Source organism: Moschus berezovskii, chromosome 27 (genome assembly GCF_049115385.1).
Source record: "Moschus berezovskii isolate FMDL1 chromosome 27, NW_MosBer_1.0, whole genome shotgun sequence".
Classification (NCBI taxonomy): domain Eukaryota; kingdom Metazoa; phylum Chordata; class Mammalia; order Artiodactyla; family Moschidae; genus Moschus; species Moschus berezovskii.
Genome location: NC_142486.1, coordinates 29,257,475 through 29,275,430, shown reverse-complemented (window position 1 = coordinate 29,275,430; position 17,956 = coordinate 29,257,475). Strand labels below are relative to the sequence as shown.

The following is a 17,956-nucleotide window of genomic DNA, read 5'->3' as shown; positions in this document are numbered from 1 at the left end:
TGGTATCCCCTTTGCTTGGGGTTCTTCTCCATTTTTAGCGTGTTTATCTCCTTCTCATCCTTTGTAATTAGTAAATATTTGGATGGAAATACTTTGAGACCATCCTGTTTCTCCTCACACCTTTGCCTGGTTAAATTTTAGTATCTGCCTGTGGACTTTATCTGAGGCAGTTATTACTGTGGTATTCTTTTTTTTTTTTAAACAAGGAGTTTAGTTTAATTTTCTCTGGGTATTTGCAAAACACTTAGGGCCAACATGGGCCGGAGGGCGGGGAACCTCCTGTGAAAAAAATTACACTTACAAAAGAAAGGCCTGACAGGGATTAGTGCCTTAGCCCCTTGAAGCTATAGCCACTCTGATTGGTCCAAGGAAGTGAATAGATATTGGGAGGCTACAACAGGAGGAAAGACAATGAGAAATCACCGAGGGAGAGGGCCTTGAAGTGGGCCTCGAGGGGGAACTGGAGGCTGGGGAGTGGGTCTGGGTGGAGGGAGGGGTCCCCACTGGTAGCTGTAGGATGGAGGTTGTGGAAGACCAATGTATCCATCAGTGGAGGAGGTCTATGCATACCATGCAGAGGCATAGGACCTGAGTGACCCATGGGAGAACCAAACAGAGGTCCTCAGGGTTGGGGGGGAGCGGGCATGCCCACTGGAGCAGGTCCAGGATGAGGCATTCCAGGTGGTGGTCAGGGTGGTAGCTGCCCCCCCAGAGCCAGGGGACCCAGCATTGGGGTGCCCTGAGCCATGAGGGCCACGGTGGGCCAGCTGCCTCTAAGACATCCCTGGATGGGGCATCCCACCCAGTGGGAATGGGTGAGAATGTGAGTGTCTGTGTCCAGGATGTCCATCTCCTGGGGTTCCCGCTGACTGGGAGCCATGTCCTCCAGCCCCAGAAGGCATAGGTGGTGGTGGCATGGCTGGGGGTATCTCAGGTGGAAGGGCTCCAGGAGGCAGTACTGGGAAGGAGCCAGGAGGAAGCATGCCTGGTGGAGGAAGCCCAGACCCCAATGATAATACCACAGGATTGGGAGCAGACAGAAGAGGGGTTGCATCTGCAAAGAGCTGACAAGGGTGGTCAGCCTGGGAGAGTGGGTTCTGTGCTGCCAGAAGTTGTTCAGTGCGTGAACCATGATTCTCGCCCTTGGAGTCCTTCTTGAATGAGTAGGACACAGTGATTAGGTGGTTACAGAGGTACTGTCTATTCATGGCCTTAATCGCTGCATCCAAAGCATCAAATGAGACAAAATTAATAAAGGCATAACCTTTGGAGTTGCCTGTGTCAGGGTCCTGCATAAACTTGGGGGTTTTAAGATGACCTCAAAGGCACTAACGTATCATAAAGCAATTTATCAATCTTTGGGTCCAAGTTCCCAATGAAAATGTTGGCTCGCACATCCAGATTTTTGTTGTGAGCTGATGCCTTGTTCACCCTTGTTGTCTTCCCATAGAGTTTGATCATGTTGGTGATCTTAACAGTGTAGTCAGCATTTTTCTCAGGCAAGAATTCCACAAAACCATAGCCTTGGTGATGACCAGTGACACTATCCTTTAGTGTATTCGTGTTCACCACTGGTCCTGCCTGGAGAAATAGTTCCCACGGCAGTGGTTCGCTAACCTTCTCATCGAGGCCCCTCACATACACAGTGGCATCCTGGTTCCACTCAGAGATCAGCCCGACCGCCATGGCGAAAGTGCTCCCACCATCTCCAGGCCGTGATCCCGCCCCCTGACTATTACTGTGGTATTCTGCTGCTGCTGCTAAGTCGCGTCAGTCGTGTCTGACTCTTAGCGACCCCATAGATGGCAGCCTGCCAGGCTTCTCCGTCTATGGGATTTCCCAGGCAAGAGTACTGGAGTGGGGTGCCATTGCCTTCTCCGACTGTGGTATTCTAGTGGTGTATTTTTTATCTCCCTCATTCCTTCTACATTTATTAATTGTAATTCTTCTTTAAGGTTAAGACTCCCTTCCTTCCACCGGTTATGGACTCATGGGTATTTATTTTATTCTATGGCTTATAATCCAATACTATCATTATTTTGTTGCTCCAATCATTCCAGATTTGACCACTGAGAGGTATTTCAGGCTGGCTCCTGTATCCTTAATAAGTCCCCAACCTTTTTTTTTTGGAGCAGTTGTCTATTTTCTGGCAATACGTGGTGTTCCAGGCTGATCTCGTATTCTCCTTGCTCCAGCTTTGGAATCAACCACTTCTCCAAAGAGCCCTGGTTCCTTTCATTGAAGAATGGTGTTTAGAAACCAAGATGTGGGTGGTAAGTGTGCTCATTGATACTGGGGATTCTTTGCTTCTAGGTCTTTTCAGTGTTCAGAGTTTGGAAATATATTATGTATACTAAGCCACTCATACACACTTCTATATTTATATTTGTATCTATTTTTTTTAACTTTAGTTCATACTGATACTACTGATTTCAATTCATCACCATAGGGTCATTCATGTCTCCCTCCTTATTTGTAACTTTCCTGAGTTGTAACTTCATTTTTTTTTTTAATCGAAGAGCTTGATAAATTGTGAAAAATGTTCCCTTCTCATCCTTGCACTCTTCTTTTCTCCCCTGGAAGTGACTGATGTGAGAATACAATACTGAATGCTAGATGTTGCTGTCAGAAGCTAGACCAAGAGAGCCCAGTAGAATTCATGGTCCTTCTCTATGCAGAAAGCACTAATTACACACTTTATCAGCAGTGGGGTGCAGGAGGGTCAGCCAAGGCTCTGGAATGTGAGCTCATTGTTCCAGTCAAATGAGTCAGATGGGAATGCAAATTTTATTCAAGCAGTTGTATATCAGCGTGGTTCTGGGGAAAAAAAAAAGTTTGCCTATTTTTTCCCTCTCTGGAGAAAAGCGCTCACCGCATGGTCCTCCTACCCTGACCACTGTCCTTGCTCCTGGAAATCCTTTGCCTCTTGAGGGCAGCCCTCTTACCTCCTCACTGATTTCTGACCCCTGCCCCTCCCAACACGCAATGCTGTCCCCTTTCCCTCTGACTTCTTAACCTGTATTTCCAATTTCATGGACTTTGTGAATTTTCACTTACATGCAAATCCCAGCAGAAACCATTCATGGCTGGATCTTCAGAAACTTCTCTATCAGAAAAGCCAACTCTACATTTTTAAAAATTTTGTTGTCTGAGGTTTGGTTTTCCTCTTCCGTTCTCTGTTCCTGTAACACGTCGGGTGTGGGGGAATGTTCTGTTTTTCCGTCCTTTCATAACAGCTTGGAGTTGTTCAGCATGAAACCTCAAGGAATTCTTTGCTGAAAACCCATGTTTTGCCCTCCACCCTCGGAACGTGTAAGGAAGAGCAAGGGTGGCTCACTCTGATGGCATATGAAGCACTTTTTTATTTGAAACTCAAGGGCCTGACTCTTTTAGCTCCCTCTGGGAAAAAACCAAAGCTTGTTGGAAGTTTTATTCCTTTCGGTATTATCAACAATTCCAGAAGCCCACAGGCCTATTTGACTGGGATTCTGCCAATCTCACAACCAGAGGAGGGAACACCTTCGCAGCGGTCTGGTCTAACCCGAAATGAACCCAGAATGAACCCGGAGGGGGATGATGTCAACTCAGTGACAGAGCGCCTCAGGATAGCCCATATTTTCTTAGCTATATCCAGGAAGCCTGGATGGAAGGGTACTGGCAGCCATAGACTTCCTCAAGAGTCGACTAAGCAGAGGGTGCCCATGATGCTAAGTCATTGCGGGCGCTGAACCGTCAATGGGACAATGAAGAATTGCTTTCAAGAATTGTAAGGTTACTGTCTGTTCTTGGAGGGAATGCTCAGCAAAGTCACTGTGGGCTGGTGGGAACGGAGGAGGATGTGATGAGTAATAATATTAACAATGATAGCCATGGGGGCATGCTGAGTTGTAGTAATAGTAATAACAAGGAGACGATGACGACAATGATAACAATGATGAAATTGACTAGAAATTAATCTAGTTCTTCTTTATGAGCCAGGCAGTATGCATACATTTAAAAAAATTTTATTACTATTATTTTCAAAATTTTTGGCTGCGCTGGGTCTTCATTGCTGCATGGGGGCTTTCTCTAGCTACGGTGCGCAGGCTTCTCATTGTGGTGGCTTCTCTTGTTGTGGAGCAAGGGCTCCACGGCGCTCCAGCTCAGTAGTTTTGGCTCACAGGCTCTAAAGCACGGGCTCAGAAGTTGTGGTGCAGGGCCTTAGTTGCCCCGTGGCATATGGGATCTTCCCAGACCAGGCATCGAACCTGAGTCCACTGCAGGCAGGTTTTTAACCGCTGGACCACCAGGGAAGCCCAGCTGTGCATACATTTACGGTATACATTGTATCTCCTTGAATTCTTACAACAACTATGTGAGGTAGGTACTGTCCTTAGTCCCATTTTTCATCTGAGAAACAGGCTCACAAGATATTACAGAAGGGGGTTGCAGTCACAAAGCTACAAAGCGGCTAGATTAGAACCCCACACCTGCTTTCTGAAATACTTCGCTGTGTGGTCTTCTTTGGTCTGGCTTGTAGGCTGCAGGGCTTTGATTTCCCTGAGCTAGTTATTCAGGTGGTTGTGGCTGAAGCTTTAGCACAAGGGCCCACAATGCTAATCAGACAGCCTCAGGAAAGGAAGCGAAGGGCCCTCCTTCCACAGGCTGCAATCTGATGGAGGAGGCACTTGCAGGGCCATATGTAGTACCACGCTGTGGTCAAGCGTGGAGGCTGGGTCCTTCAAAGTGAGGTTGCAAAGTTTTGGCCAGTATTGAGAGACAGGGTGGTTGGAAGAAAGAAAAGGCAAGCCAAGCAGAGGGACCAGCAGGAGCCAGAGCACCAAGGTGTGAAATACAGGGTTGGGTGAGCACGGCAAGTAGTTTGGTGTGGCTAGAAGCTAAGGTTCTAGGGAAGGGGAAGAGAGTTCTAGGTGAAGAGCTATAGCTGGAGAGACAGGCAGAGGCCTTGCATGAACCAGCTACACCCAGTGTTTAAGAAGGCGGGGTCTAGATACAGAAGAACCTGGTGTGGATTCCAGTTCAGCCTTGTTACTAGCTGTGTGACCATGCACAATGTTTTAGAACACCTGAGTTTTGATGTTCATATCTGGAAAACAGGAGACCAATAATACCGTATATATTGCTGCTGCTGCTGCCGCTAAGTCGCTTCAGTCATCTCCGACTCTGTGCAACCCCATAGACAGCAGCCCACCAGGCTCCCCCGTCCCTGGGATTCTCCAGGCAAGAACACTGGAGTGGGTTGCCATTGCCTTCTCCAATGCATGAAAGTGAAAAGTGTAAGGGAAGTCGCTCAGTCGTGTCCGACTCTTAGTGACCCCATGGGCTGCAGCCTACCAGGCTCCTCCACCCATGGGATTTTCCAGGCAAGAGTAAATATATCAGGATGAAGAAATAGGGAGTCCAAGTACGCCATTTTGGGTCACACCATTGACGGATGAATTTGCCAGGATGCACACTTACTTTCTATTACACAGGCAACAGTATACTTCACAGTGGTTTAGTCACTAAGTTGTGTCTGACTCTTTGTGACCCCATGGACTGTAGCCCTCCAGGCTTCTCTGTCCATGGGATTGGATTTTCCAGGCAAGAATACTGGAGTAGGTTGCCGTTTCCTTTTCCAGAGGATCTTCCTGACCCAGGGATTAAACCCAGGTCTCCTGCATCTCCTGCCCTGCAGCTGGATTCTTTACCTACTGAGCCACCAAGAAAGCCCCCCTAGTTCAGAGAGTTCCTGTATATACTCATTTAATGTTACAGATTTCAGATCACTAAACCATATTTGCGTTGTAACTTTTCTCTCTGTAGCTGTCATCTCTAGTCTATGTGGCCCTCAACGATGAGGACCCTGCCCTATTCTACCATCATATGGTGGGGCAATAATAACGCAAGGGTCTCAGGCTTGCCAGGGCATCAGAATCACCGGGGGGATAAAAGCAGAGGACTGGGCCCCCTCTTAGATATATTGCACCAGAACCTTCAGACCTGCTGCCTACACTTTCTTTCTTGTCCATTTGGGGTTTGAACCACAACAGAGAAGTGTTTCTTGAGTAAATGAGAAAATGACTATACTGTATGTATCGATCATTATAGGCTAGTATGTGCTTTGACAACCATCAGTTCAGTTCAGTTCAGTCACTCAGTTGTGTCTGACTCTGCGACCCCATGAATCACAACACGCCAGGCCTCCCTGTCCATCACCAACTCCTGGAATCCACCCAAACCCATGTCCATTGTGTCAGTGATGCCATCCAACCATCTCATCCTCTGCCGTCCCCTTCTCCTCCTGCCCTCAATCTTTCCCAGCATCAGGGTCTTTTCAACTGCCAACAATAATAGTTTGGTGTTTGCTCACATCATATGTCCGTGATGGATAGGCTGCGGGCTCGGCTCAAGAAAGCAGCAACCCAGAAGTGACACATATTCCCTCTATTCACATTCTTTGGCTGGGACTACTCATGCGACTCCAACCCAGGGGTCCAGGAAGTGGGTTCCACTGTGTGCCCAGAAGGTGGGGAGCCAGAGGTCATGGGTGAACCATACAGATGACTGCCAGATTCTATGAGGCTGGCATCATTAACTTCATTTACATCTGAAAGTAAGTCCTAAGAAGCTTGCTCAAGGCCATATAGCAAATATGGAGCTGAACTTGAGCTTTCGTCTTGTTGGTTTTTTTTTTCCTGGCTCAAGGCCACACTTTTTTTTTTTTTAATGGAATGAGACTGGATGGGGCATGGCATTAAACATAGTGGTTAAAAGTCTGGGATCTGGCTTGCCTCCAGACCTTCAGCTCTGCCACTTACCAGATGTGTGAGCTGGGCAAGTGACAGAACTACTTGGTGCCCTTCAAAGAGACAGTCCAAGGCTGGGAAGGGCAATGTAAGAATGTGTTTTCTGGAATAAAGTGTTTGGGGCCAGGTTGGTGGCTCAGCTGGTAAAGAATCTGCCTGCAATGTGGGAGACCTGTGTTCGATCCCTGTGTTGGGAAGATCCCCCGGAGAAGGGAACAGCTACCCACTCCAGTATTCAGGCATGGAGAATTCCATGGACTGTATAGTCCACTGGGTCACAAGCAGTCAGACACTTCAGAGCGACTTTTACTCATGCTCACTCCGGGCTCGCCTGAGTGGGACTGATATTGGGTAGGGGTAAAGGAGGTTGGAAGACAAAGGTTCCCTGGATCTGGGTGGTTCCTGACAGACCCAGGAAAGATGCGTGTCTATTCTCCGTAAGTTGCTTCTTTCTTCCCTGCATCATTGTGAATATTTGGGCTGCAAAGAACAGAGAATTCAGGCTGATTTAACCTTATGAATCAGGTCAGGGAGGGGCTTACCCAGGTGGCTCAGTGGTAAAGAATCTGCCCACTTATGCAGAAGCCGCAGTTTTGATACCAGGGTTGGGAAGATCCCCTGGAATAGGAAATGGCAACCAGTTCCAGTATTCTTGCCTGGGAAATTCCATGGACAGAGGAACCTGGTGGGCTACAGTCCATGGGGTCGCAAAGAGCTGGACACAACTGAGTGACTGAGCACCGTTAGCACAGAGAAGGCGATGTCCAGGGCCTTGCAGGTCCAATATCAGTCTAGCAGCTTGGTGATGCAGTCAAGGACCCAGATCTTTCGGTTTCTCGGCTGTGCCAAGCAGACCTTATCGTATCCTTCAGTTGTGGAAACTGTTGATGGCACCTGAGATTCCAAGCCAGGCAGGGAGTGTGTTCCGTGATGTTCCGTGTCGGCTACGGGTTCGTGATCTTCAAAGCGAAGAATTCACTCTGAGACCAAAGGAACACAGTAGCTTGGGTCTTTGCAGCAGTTTAACAGTTTTATTTAAAGTCAGAAAGTAACAGAGACAGCTTCTGGCACAGACAACCAGAAGAGACCCACATACCCAAGACATCTTATTATGTACCTTTTGACCTGCTACTAAAAAGAGCTTTTGTAGAGGACTGGACAGTTAACATTAGGACATTTTGTTTCCCTTCGATCTTGTAATGAAGGTCAATCTCCTGACAACATCAAGGAGACTGTTCCTATGGCTCCTTTATTATCAATTAACCACTTTCCCAGCTCTCGCTTCTGTTGTGGGTCACCGGCCATCGATTCCAAATGGCCATAAATTCTAGACATAGGTGACCACGTGACTGGGTCCAGTGGACTCCCTGCCAACCTGCCTAAGGAATGCTGTCAAGATGGAGCTGGTTTCCTGGGGCTCTTTCTTCCAACAGAGAAGGTTCCTCTCACCACGGCCCCAGCAAGTCTCTATCCAAGTCTCACTGGCTCCAGCCAGCTTCGGCCTATGACAGGTCAGTGTTCTTAGTGGAAATGCTGGCTGATTTAAGCAGAAAGGGGAATGTAATAAAGGATGTTAGGTCTCCCACAGAATCATCTGGAGGGCTGGAGGAAAGAAATTGAGGCTAAGCTTCTAGGAAAAATGCCCCAAACCACACTGCACGCCTGGCCCAATCAGCAAACCATAAGCCTGCCTGAGTTTGCCGTCACCACGACCACCACTGCCGTCAGCTCTCATGTGGCTTCTCCATTGGGAGCTCGGCCCTGCAACCGCCACCCCAAAGCCAGTCGCTTTGGCCACCGGTCACATCAACAGAAATGAGGCTCAGCTTCACATGGTGCCTCTGGCCAGCAGAGCCTGTGTCATACCCCTTGTCCTGGTTGCAAAGGAAGCAGGATATTTGCATCCTGATTTCTACACTCGGCTGGTGGGATGTATTCATATGATGTGAGATTTCCTCAAATACAGATTGGCTGGAGATAATGAGCTTGGATTGCCCAATGGGGAAGGATGGGTATGTGGAGACCAATGGCATTGTCCATGACACTCTCTCATCTCCAGTTGGGTTCTCTCCTCTGCACTGTCCCTATGTGCTCAGGGCATGTACCTGCCTGAGATGCCTTTTAAATATATATATATATACATACATTTATTTGGCTGTGTTGGGCCTTTGTTGGGCATGCGGGATCTCTAGTTGCAGCATGTGAACTCTTAGTTGTGCCATGAAGGATCTAGTTCTCTGACCAGAGATCGAACCCAGGGCCCCTGCATTGGGAGCGTGAAGTCTTAGCTACTAGACCACCAGTGAAGTCCCTGAGATACTTCATAAGGCCCCAGTCCACCCTAATCTCCCAATTTCCCACCCTCATCTATTCCTTGCTGAGCCATCCTTATCTCCTACTCCTTATTCTCTTCTTTCCTCCTTGCCTAGTTCATGCTAATGCATCCTCCAGAACTCAAATTCAAGCCAAGTTCTTTCCTACCCTTCCATTCAGACATTTTTTTTCCCAGTCATTTGCTCTTCTTTTTCATTCTATTTATCACATAATATTTCAACATTTATTGGTTCAGTTGTTAAATTAATATCCCTCTTCCCTCTAGGCCATCAATGTGATGAGAGCCTAGACTATGTCTTGCTCACAGTTACTAACACAGTAATTGGCACTTAAGTGCTTAAGTTTTTATTGAGTGAATGAGCATGAAACAAATCCCATTATGGGCATTTATAAAGTTACTCTTGGATCAAAGACGTTTTAATAGTGCTTTCTGGAAACCACAGGTTAAACCCTTAGAGGTGTAAATATTTTAGAATCACCCAGAATTTTTTGGTCCATCTGTAATGCCCTCCACGGATCCTGTTACATCCATCCCTGCCCTGTGAGGATCACTTTGGGGTGAGCTGAGCTGTTGTCATTGATGGGAACCTGTGACGTGGCTTGTATCAGGGTAGAAACCTAACCTAGGGTACTGTGGCCTGAGGGTGGTGGCAGCTTCAATTCCTATAAAAACTTTCCTCATGATATCATATTGGTTATACTAACCCCCAACCTCACCAAAATTCTCTTACCAAGTTTCAGCTTAAACGTTTCTTTTTTCTTTTTGCTAACAACTCAAAATTATTTGGGTGGCTTTTCCTGTATAAGGGGAGCCTTATATAAAACAGGTTGCCAGTCACCCAGGAAACTGGGAAGGGAGAGCACATCAAAGCTCCAGGAGAGTCTTCAGGTCTCTTTCCACCATCAGGAGGAAGCATGGGGGTAATTTCATCCACTAAAAAGCAGTGGATTGTTTCAGGTGTGCTAGAAACTAATTTTATTCCCATGTCTGAGCAGATAAGGCCACATCCTTCAAACTGATTTGGAATTTATATTGGGAAATGGGGAAAAAATAAAATAAACAGCCTACCAATGTAATAATAGCTATAATTTGGGGTTGCGGAGAGTCGGACATGACTGAGCGACTGAACTGAAGGCACTTTTTGGACATGCTTCACATACATTAACTGGGTGCATATTCCCAACAGCCTATTTACATCTTTAATTTAGAGGAGAACATCAGGACACAATCCACCCAGATATAAATGATATCTTAGATTGGAGTCCTGATCTCAGGAGATATCTAACTTTTCAGCTGTATGAAGATACAGGCTTTTGAGTCTGGGGATAAAGTCATTGGTCACTGAGGCCAAAGTTTGTTGGCCTGGGACAGACTGACCTGGTGGAACCCCAGCCCTCCCACTTAGTACCTGTATGTACCCTTAGCCCCTTGTTTCCTTATCTGCAAAATGGGAACACATACCTCCCTCCCAATGGAAATTAGCAAATGAATGGACAGCACCTGGTACAGTGCTTGGTAACTTGTCACTGCCCTTGTCTGTGATTTCCTTTCCTCTCTTTTATTCATTTCATTCATCCAGTGGATTTGGTGATGTCTGAACCTGGAGGGTATCTATCACCTCTGGCCTGCAGGAAGCAGTGTTATTTCTAGAGGGATTGGGCAGGCTTGCAGGGTGGCAGGCCAGCATTTGCTGAGATGGATTTGACTGTCAGGTGGGCTGGGCAAGCCCCTGCAGACCCTCATGCAAGGTAAAGAAATAGCTAGAACCTCCAAGGCTTTCGATTTTACAGCAGCTTGTTGGCCCAGACTTGCTAGCTCAAGGGACTTTAGTGCGAGGCAGTACCGGGTTCTGGACTCAGACTCAGGTTCAAACCTCATCTGACAGTGGAGACTTGAGCCAATTTCTTCATCTCCTTGAGTCTCCATTTTCCTATGACTTGACTCGAAAGAATATTGGTAGTGACCTTGAAATGCCCTCAATAACTGCTAGCCCGTCTTTTTTTTAGAAACAATTACATAAGGTTAAGATTTTATACCCAGGAAGAAGTCACACCGTCCTCGGAGCCCCCTAACATCCATGTAAATACATTCTGGTTCTATGTCTTGTGTCCCATCCTACCGTGCTATCATCAAAACGCCACCAGTCTAAAGGGGAGACACGGTCTGGCACAGGGAGGCCTTAGGAAGTTCGGGTAACGAGGGAGAAGCATTTTGCTGACCGCAGCTTTATAAAACCAGAGGGACTGTAGCGACTGCCCTCCTAGGAGCGCTTGAACCGTGGGAGGGAAGTAAAGAAGCGCTGAGATTTGGAGCCCTCAGCGGAAGAAGGAACAGGGACCGGGCCTGGGGATCGTCATGGAGGCGGGAAATCAGGGCTTCGGTTTGAGCAACAGACAACCCCGGATGCCCACTCCTAGCTGCGTGACCCAGAGGTAGTTCTTAACCTGACCAAGCCTCCGTTTTATCGCCTCTGGAAAGGAGAGGATGGTAATAACCACTTCTTGGTGGAACTTGTGAGGACCCAGGAAGTTTTAGAAGTACTCGGCACCCAGGAAGCATTCCAAGACTGGCTGCAGGGATCACTGTTGTCACTGTGGTCAGAGCTTTTGCAAAGGCTCGAAGGTCCAGGGCCCCGGGCGCGCGCATGCGCACGCGCACCCGGCCGGCCAGGTGAGAAGGAGGCGGCCGACCCGCACCTGGCATTTAACCCTTCACCTTCATGGGGGTGGGCGGGACGGACGCAGGGACCAGGACGCGGGGTCGCGAGCCCACCTAGACTTAACCCCGAGGCGAGGGGGCAGCTCCCGAGGAGGGCGGCCAGCTGTTTGCAGGCCGGGGTCCGCGCGCGGCGCGGGGAGGGCGGGGGAGCGTCGAGGGGAGCGAAGTCTCGCGAGATCGCGCGCGGCGGCGGTAGCGGCGGCGGCGGCGGCGGCGGCCCGGGAGGTGAGCTGCGGGCGGCGGCGGCTGCCGTTGGGGCTGAGGAGCGGGTGAGAGTGGCGGAGACCGAGGGCCAGGCGGGGGGGCCGGCCGGGCGGGCGGGCGGCCCGCGTTCTGGGCGGCCGCCTCAGTCGGCCCCGCGGCTGCAGCGGAGTCGCCCGGTCCGCGCTGTCCCGGGACCCGAGCGGGCGCGGCGCGGCGGGGCGGGGCGGCCGGGCCGGGGCAGCGGGGCGGCCGGGCCAGCCCCCTCGCCGCCCGCGTCCGCTCGCGGGTGCGACCGCGGGGCGCGCCTCAGTTTCCCCCGGCGGCGCGTTGGCGCGGGAGGACGCGGCGCTGCCGGGCGCGGCAACCGCGTTCGGTGAGCCTTAACCGGCTGCCCGCACTGAGGCGGTTCCGCTCGGGGCTGCACGCAGAGGTGAAGCGCCCTGCCCGGGGTCACGCCGCTGGGACGCGGTGGAGTCGGGGTTCACACCCGGGCACGGCGACTCCAGCGCCCCGCCCCGTCCTTGCCGCCCATCCTTCTCCCCGCCCCCACTCGCGGGGTTTTAGGGCTCGAATTCTCCTCAGGTCCGGATTGAGCTGCAGAGGGTGTGTCTGGGGGGCCCGCCTTCTCCTCCTAATTGAATGCAGCTTGGCACAGGAGTTTCTTGGGGGAGAGTCCTCGGCCTTTGTCAGCTTCCCCAAAGGGTCCCTGTTCCCGAAATGGACAAAAACTTTTCTTTGGCCTTGTGTGAGGGCACAAGTGGGCTTAAAAGCAACGGTGTGTGTCTGGGGTGGGATGTCCGATCGAGTGGAAGTGGAATATTGGAGTCCAGGGTTTGCTTTAAGCAAAGGAAACTTTTGTTGTTTTTTTTTTTGTTCAGCACGTGATTCCACTCTTTGGAGCAGTGGTGCTCAACTTTCTCAGAACCAAGGCCCCTCCCCTTTGCAGCAATTGTTTGTAAAGCCCCCTTTACAGCTCCAATGAAACTCATCAGAAATAAAAGCTACCTACATACGTAATTGAAAACCACTGTGATGCTCCGATTTAAACGTTAGGAATAAAAGAACAATACATGACATGCATTGCCACATCACGTCTAGCACGTTACTGCTGTGCTGCGGACTGGACTGCTCCTACCTGCTTCTAGTGAATAAACTTGGGTTGAAGAGAGGTAAAAATGTCAGGAGCTATTTCATACAAGGAAAGGAAAGGTTAGAGGTCTAGGTAGATATGGGAGTGGAGGACACCTTAAGTGTTGGAATAACATTTATGATTATGAAGATACACGCCTAGATTGAGTTAGGAGTAACAGGACAAGAGAAAGTACAGACTATCTCAATCAACATATAAATAATACTAATATAGCCCTTCCGTGAATGCCAGACTTTCAAACAACATTGTAGGGCATCTTTTGTGCCACAAGCTTTGAGGCAACATGCTGGATTCCTACTGCTCCTCTCTGATAATGAATAAAATATTAGCTAGATTGAAGGGGTTTTGTTTGTTTGATTCGGTGGCAGTATCTCACATGGTGTAGATAAGCTCAGTGTTGTGACACTGCAATTATATGTTGAGTTAATGCTTGGTGTGTGGAAATAGTCACTAATTTTCAGATCCTAGTCATTCAGTCTCAACTTATCTTGCTTTAGCTACCTTCTCTTAAATTACTAGGGTTTTTCCATAATTTCTTGTAAAATATTTAGTATTATGTTCTGAAGTAAGGCCAGTTAAGGTGATTAATCTGGCTGGTCGTTGAAAAGTCTCAGGACCAGGATAAATCTTCATCGTGTGGATCTAGCCCGTGCTTTGTGAGAAGTTTGAGCATCTTGGCTCCTGAGCTGTAAGTGCCAGTGGTGTACCCCAATCACTTTGATAACTAAGCATGTCAGAGGACCTCACATGTCTCAAGGTCTAGCTCCATTGAGAGTGACTCTAAATTGTAGACTCAGTTATAGCAGGGAAGGGGGCAGAATTTAACTGACAATTTTTGTTGGGAACATTTTTTCCCCTGTTTTTTCTTCATGTGTGCTCAGTTGCTTCAGTCATATCTGACTCTTTGCGATAATATGGACTATAGCCCGCCAGGTTCCTCTGTCCATGGGATTCTCCAGGCAAGAATACTGGAGTGGGTAGCCGTGCCCTGTTCCAGGGGATCTTCCTGACCCAGGGATCCAACCCGTGTCTCTTGTGACTCCTGCATTGCAAGTGGATTCTTTACTGTTGAGCCATCAGGGAAGCCATTCTTTGTTTCTGCTTACTAATATCCATGTTAGAGAATTTGGTCAATGCATATTAAACGAGTGAAAATTAAAATGAACTATAGTTAACGTTGTCCTCTGTGCTCCTGATACGATTCGTTAGAAATTCTGATTTCATTTGAAACTGTGTTAGTCTTAACTGCTATGGGGAAAATGCAAATTGAGTTAAGATAGTTCAACTCCAGCTATTATACAGCTATAGTGTAACAAGGTGAATTTCTTCAACTTTTGTTAAATCCACAAAAGAAGTTTATTTTTTCTTTCTGTTGGATAGATAAAGTGACTTCTTTGCTGTAAGATGTTTGTTGTTCATTTGCTTGTTACTTTTGAAAGGTGCTATGGAAACAAACATGTAAGTAAGGTTGTTGTCAGAATAGAAGGATTGTATTTTAAATTGCCTAGAGATAGATTTGGAGAAGGAAATTGCAACCCACTCCAGTGTTCTTGCCTGGAGAATCCCAGGGACGGCAGAGCCTGGTCAGCTGCCGTCTGTGGGGTCGCACAGAGTCGGACACGACTGAAGTGACTTAGCAGCAGTAGCAGAGATAGATACATTGAATCCTTCTAGGTGGGAAAATTATCCAAATTAAGAATGATTAATTTTTATTACTTTGCACAAGCAGTATTATGTTACAGGGTAAAAAGAGGTCACTCCTTTTTTGTTTTTTTAATCACTACCTTTTAAAAATATACTCCAGCACAAAAATGAACCAAGTCATATAACTTTTCCACTGTTATGGGGACAAATTGTTGAGTGAACAAAAATCCATCCCTGTATAGATGAAAATGCATAATTTATTATCTACATATCTCTGAGATTTATAATTAAGCCATTTCATTGATTTTTAAGATGCATGTCTGAGATAGACTGCTGTCTTAAAATTTACATGTCATGGTTTCATTGGCAGCTTTTGTTCTTTCTTAGTGTTCACTTTTACTTTTCACTTTCACACATTGGAGAAGGAAATGGCAACCCACTTCAGTGTTCTTGCCTGGAGAATCCCAGGGAAGGGGGAGCCTGGTGGGCTTCCGTGTGTGGGGTCACACAGAGTCGGACACAACTGAAGTGACTTAGCAGCAGCAGCAGTGTTACACAGAATAATAATGTGTATGGAAATGATGGCATCTTAGATGCAGTGAGAGGGATATGTAGAAATTTCAGCACATTGATTAATGTTTAACACCAGAAACTTTGTCCAAAGAATGACTTGCAGAATGAAGATACTTACCAGTTCCAGGTTCTTCCATCTAAATTAGAACTCTTTACTTGGAAGATTGCTATAAACATTTCTCCCCAATGTAAAGCAAATGGCGAATCAGTGTTTGTAAGTATAAGAAGCATTTGAAAATATGTTTAGAAGGAAACAAACTGCTTGATCATTTTTCATGGAGAGAAGATGGTGTGGCTAATGTTTGAAGTAAAGGTAATCAGACAGTATAACCAGGCGGATGTATGAATATGCCTTCTTCCCGCCCCCCCCCCATTCTGAAAGATTCCTAGGTCCATTTATAAATGAAAGTTGTCTCAAATGAGACATCCTTAAGTTGAATTTCAACAATTCACTGTTATTTTAATAAGATATAGCGGCTCAAATGGTAAAGCATCCTGCAATGCAGGAGACCTGGGTTTATTCCCTGGGTCAGGAAGATCCCCTGGAACAGTGAATGGCAACCCACTCCAGTATTCTTCCCTGGAGAATTCCACGAACAGAGGAGGATGACGGGCTACAACCTGTGAGGTCGCAAAGAGTCAGACACAACTGAGCAACTTTCACTTTTTCCACTGAATATTTATTCTGTGTTAAAGACAGAATTTATATGGGAGGCTACATGGTGTCCCCCAGCCTAGAAATCTGTGTAAGGACTCTACTGAGGACAGATTTCATAAGAAACTCAACCACTGAGGACTGCATACCTTCTTCCAGGTGGATTTGAGCTTTTCTTTGTAAGTGTGCTCCCTCAACCAGCTGCACACTAGCAGCCTCCTGGAGCTTGTTTGAAATGCCAGCTCTGGGGCTCACCCCAACTACTGAACCAGAATCTGTTTTTTAATAAGATTATCCTCAAATGATGCATGAAGATGTATAAGGAGCACTTGGCCAGATCACTAACTCTCAGACTGGAGTACTTATCACCAGAATTGCTCCCTACCACTCCCAGAGTTTCTAATTCAGTGGGTCTGGACTTGGGTTTGAGAATTTGCACTTTTAACAGGTTCTCAGATAATGCTGATGCTGCTGGCCCAGGGACCATACTTTGAGAACCACTAGGCTAAAGCATCCTTGTTGCACTTTTTCTATTCTTCCTTCTGATTTCTTGTCCTCCAAATAGTGCTTTTAGAGATTACTATAATGTACTTAGGCTTGATCAAAGAAAAACTTAAATATTGTCTTGTGTGATTTTTAGTGATGGTCACACTAAATTTGCTTGTTAACATCTAATTCATAGAAAAATTCTTTCATTTTTAGTTATTATTTTTAAAATTGAAATATAGTGCTTTTTTTTTTCTATAGGTATACTCTTATTAACATTTAAACCAATTGTTGTGGTCATTTAAATTAAATTATAATAGGCAGAGCTTTTAATGTTGAAAACAAATGGACCGTTGAAAATAAGCAGAGCTTTTAATGCAGCAGCATGTTGAACACGGCAGATTACATAGACAAAACCCTGGAATTGGAAGTAAAACCCACCACTGACTAAACAGAAGTCTTCAGTTGCTGACAGAAGAACCTGACTTAACGCAAGGCTGAGGGAGTCAGTAATGAAGTCCAGGATCGGTAAACGCGAGCATATATCACAGCTTCCAACACTTAAGATGGTTTTCCCCAAGCAGGGGAAATATAGTGCTTTAAAATGTGTTAGTTTCCGGTGTATAGCAAAGTGATTCAGTTATACATACATACATACATATATATACCCCCACACATATGTATTCTTTTACAGATTGTTTTTCATTTTAGGTTATTGTAAGATATTGAATATGATTCCCTGTGCTATACAGTAGGTCCTTGCTGTTTATCTTATGTATAAAAGTGTGTAGCTATTAATCTCAAACTCCTAATTTGGGAAAACATTCCCTTTTAATGTGTATTGGATTTTGACTCTAGGTGATAAGTAGTTCTCTTTCTCTTTCTCCTATGAAGTACATTTTTAACACTTTAAAATTCTTTTTGTATATATAAAGTGTTCATGTGATTCAAAAACTAAAAAAATCTATTTTGAGGAGTCTAATTTCCAGTTTTGTTTTGGTGTAACATGCTGTCTCCAGCCAGAGAGAATGTTTTTTGTTTGTTTCCTATGGGTATTTGTTTTTTCTTTGTGTAGATACAAGCAAATACCAGTATACTGTATATACCCACTCCTTTTATATGTAGTATGCTACATAAATTATTCTGACCCTGTTTTTTTTTTTATTTTTCCAGTAGCGTGCCTTTAGCATCTTTCCACATTAGTATATAGAAAACATTTATTAACAGATGCAGGATATACTGTTGTGTGGCCTGTGCCATAGTTTATTGAAATTAACCGCCGCGATGGATAGTTGAATGTTTTCCAGTCTTGCAGTCACAGCCTGTGGTGAATAACCTTGTGCACATGTCAGTTCATATATGTGAAGTATATCTGTGGGATACCTTTCCAGAAGTGGGATTGC

The 17,956-nt window shown here is 46.5% G+C and overlaps 1 protein-coding gene and 1 pseudogene across 6 annotated transcripts in view; one reads left to right on the top strand and one right to left on the bottom strand.

The window, feature by feature from the left end:
* MRTFB (myocardin related transcription factor B) overlaps positions 1–17,956 on the top strand; it is a 295,702-nt gene that overhangs the window by 64,972 nt on the left and 212,774 nt on the right. For 3 of the 6 annotated variants that reach the window (XM_088833187.1, XM_088833188.1, XM_055409520.2), the window contains exon 1: positions 12,053–12,110. The gene's annotated coding sequence lies outside the window, so the exon portion shown is untranslated. Of the gene's footprint in view, positions 1–2,195; positions 2,274–11,769; positions 11,794–12,031; positions 12,111–17,956 lie in introns of those variants that run through there. The other 3 variants (XM_055409522.2, XM_055409524.2, XM_055409523.2) reach the window with 3 other exon arrangements.
* On the bottom strand, positions 420–1,686 carry LOC129545389 (splicing factor 3B subunit 4 pseudogene; annotated as a pseudogene).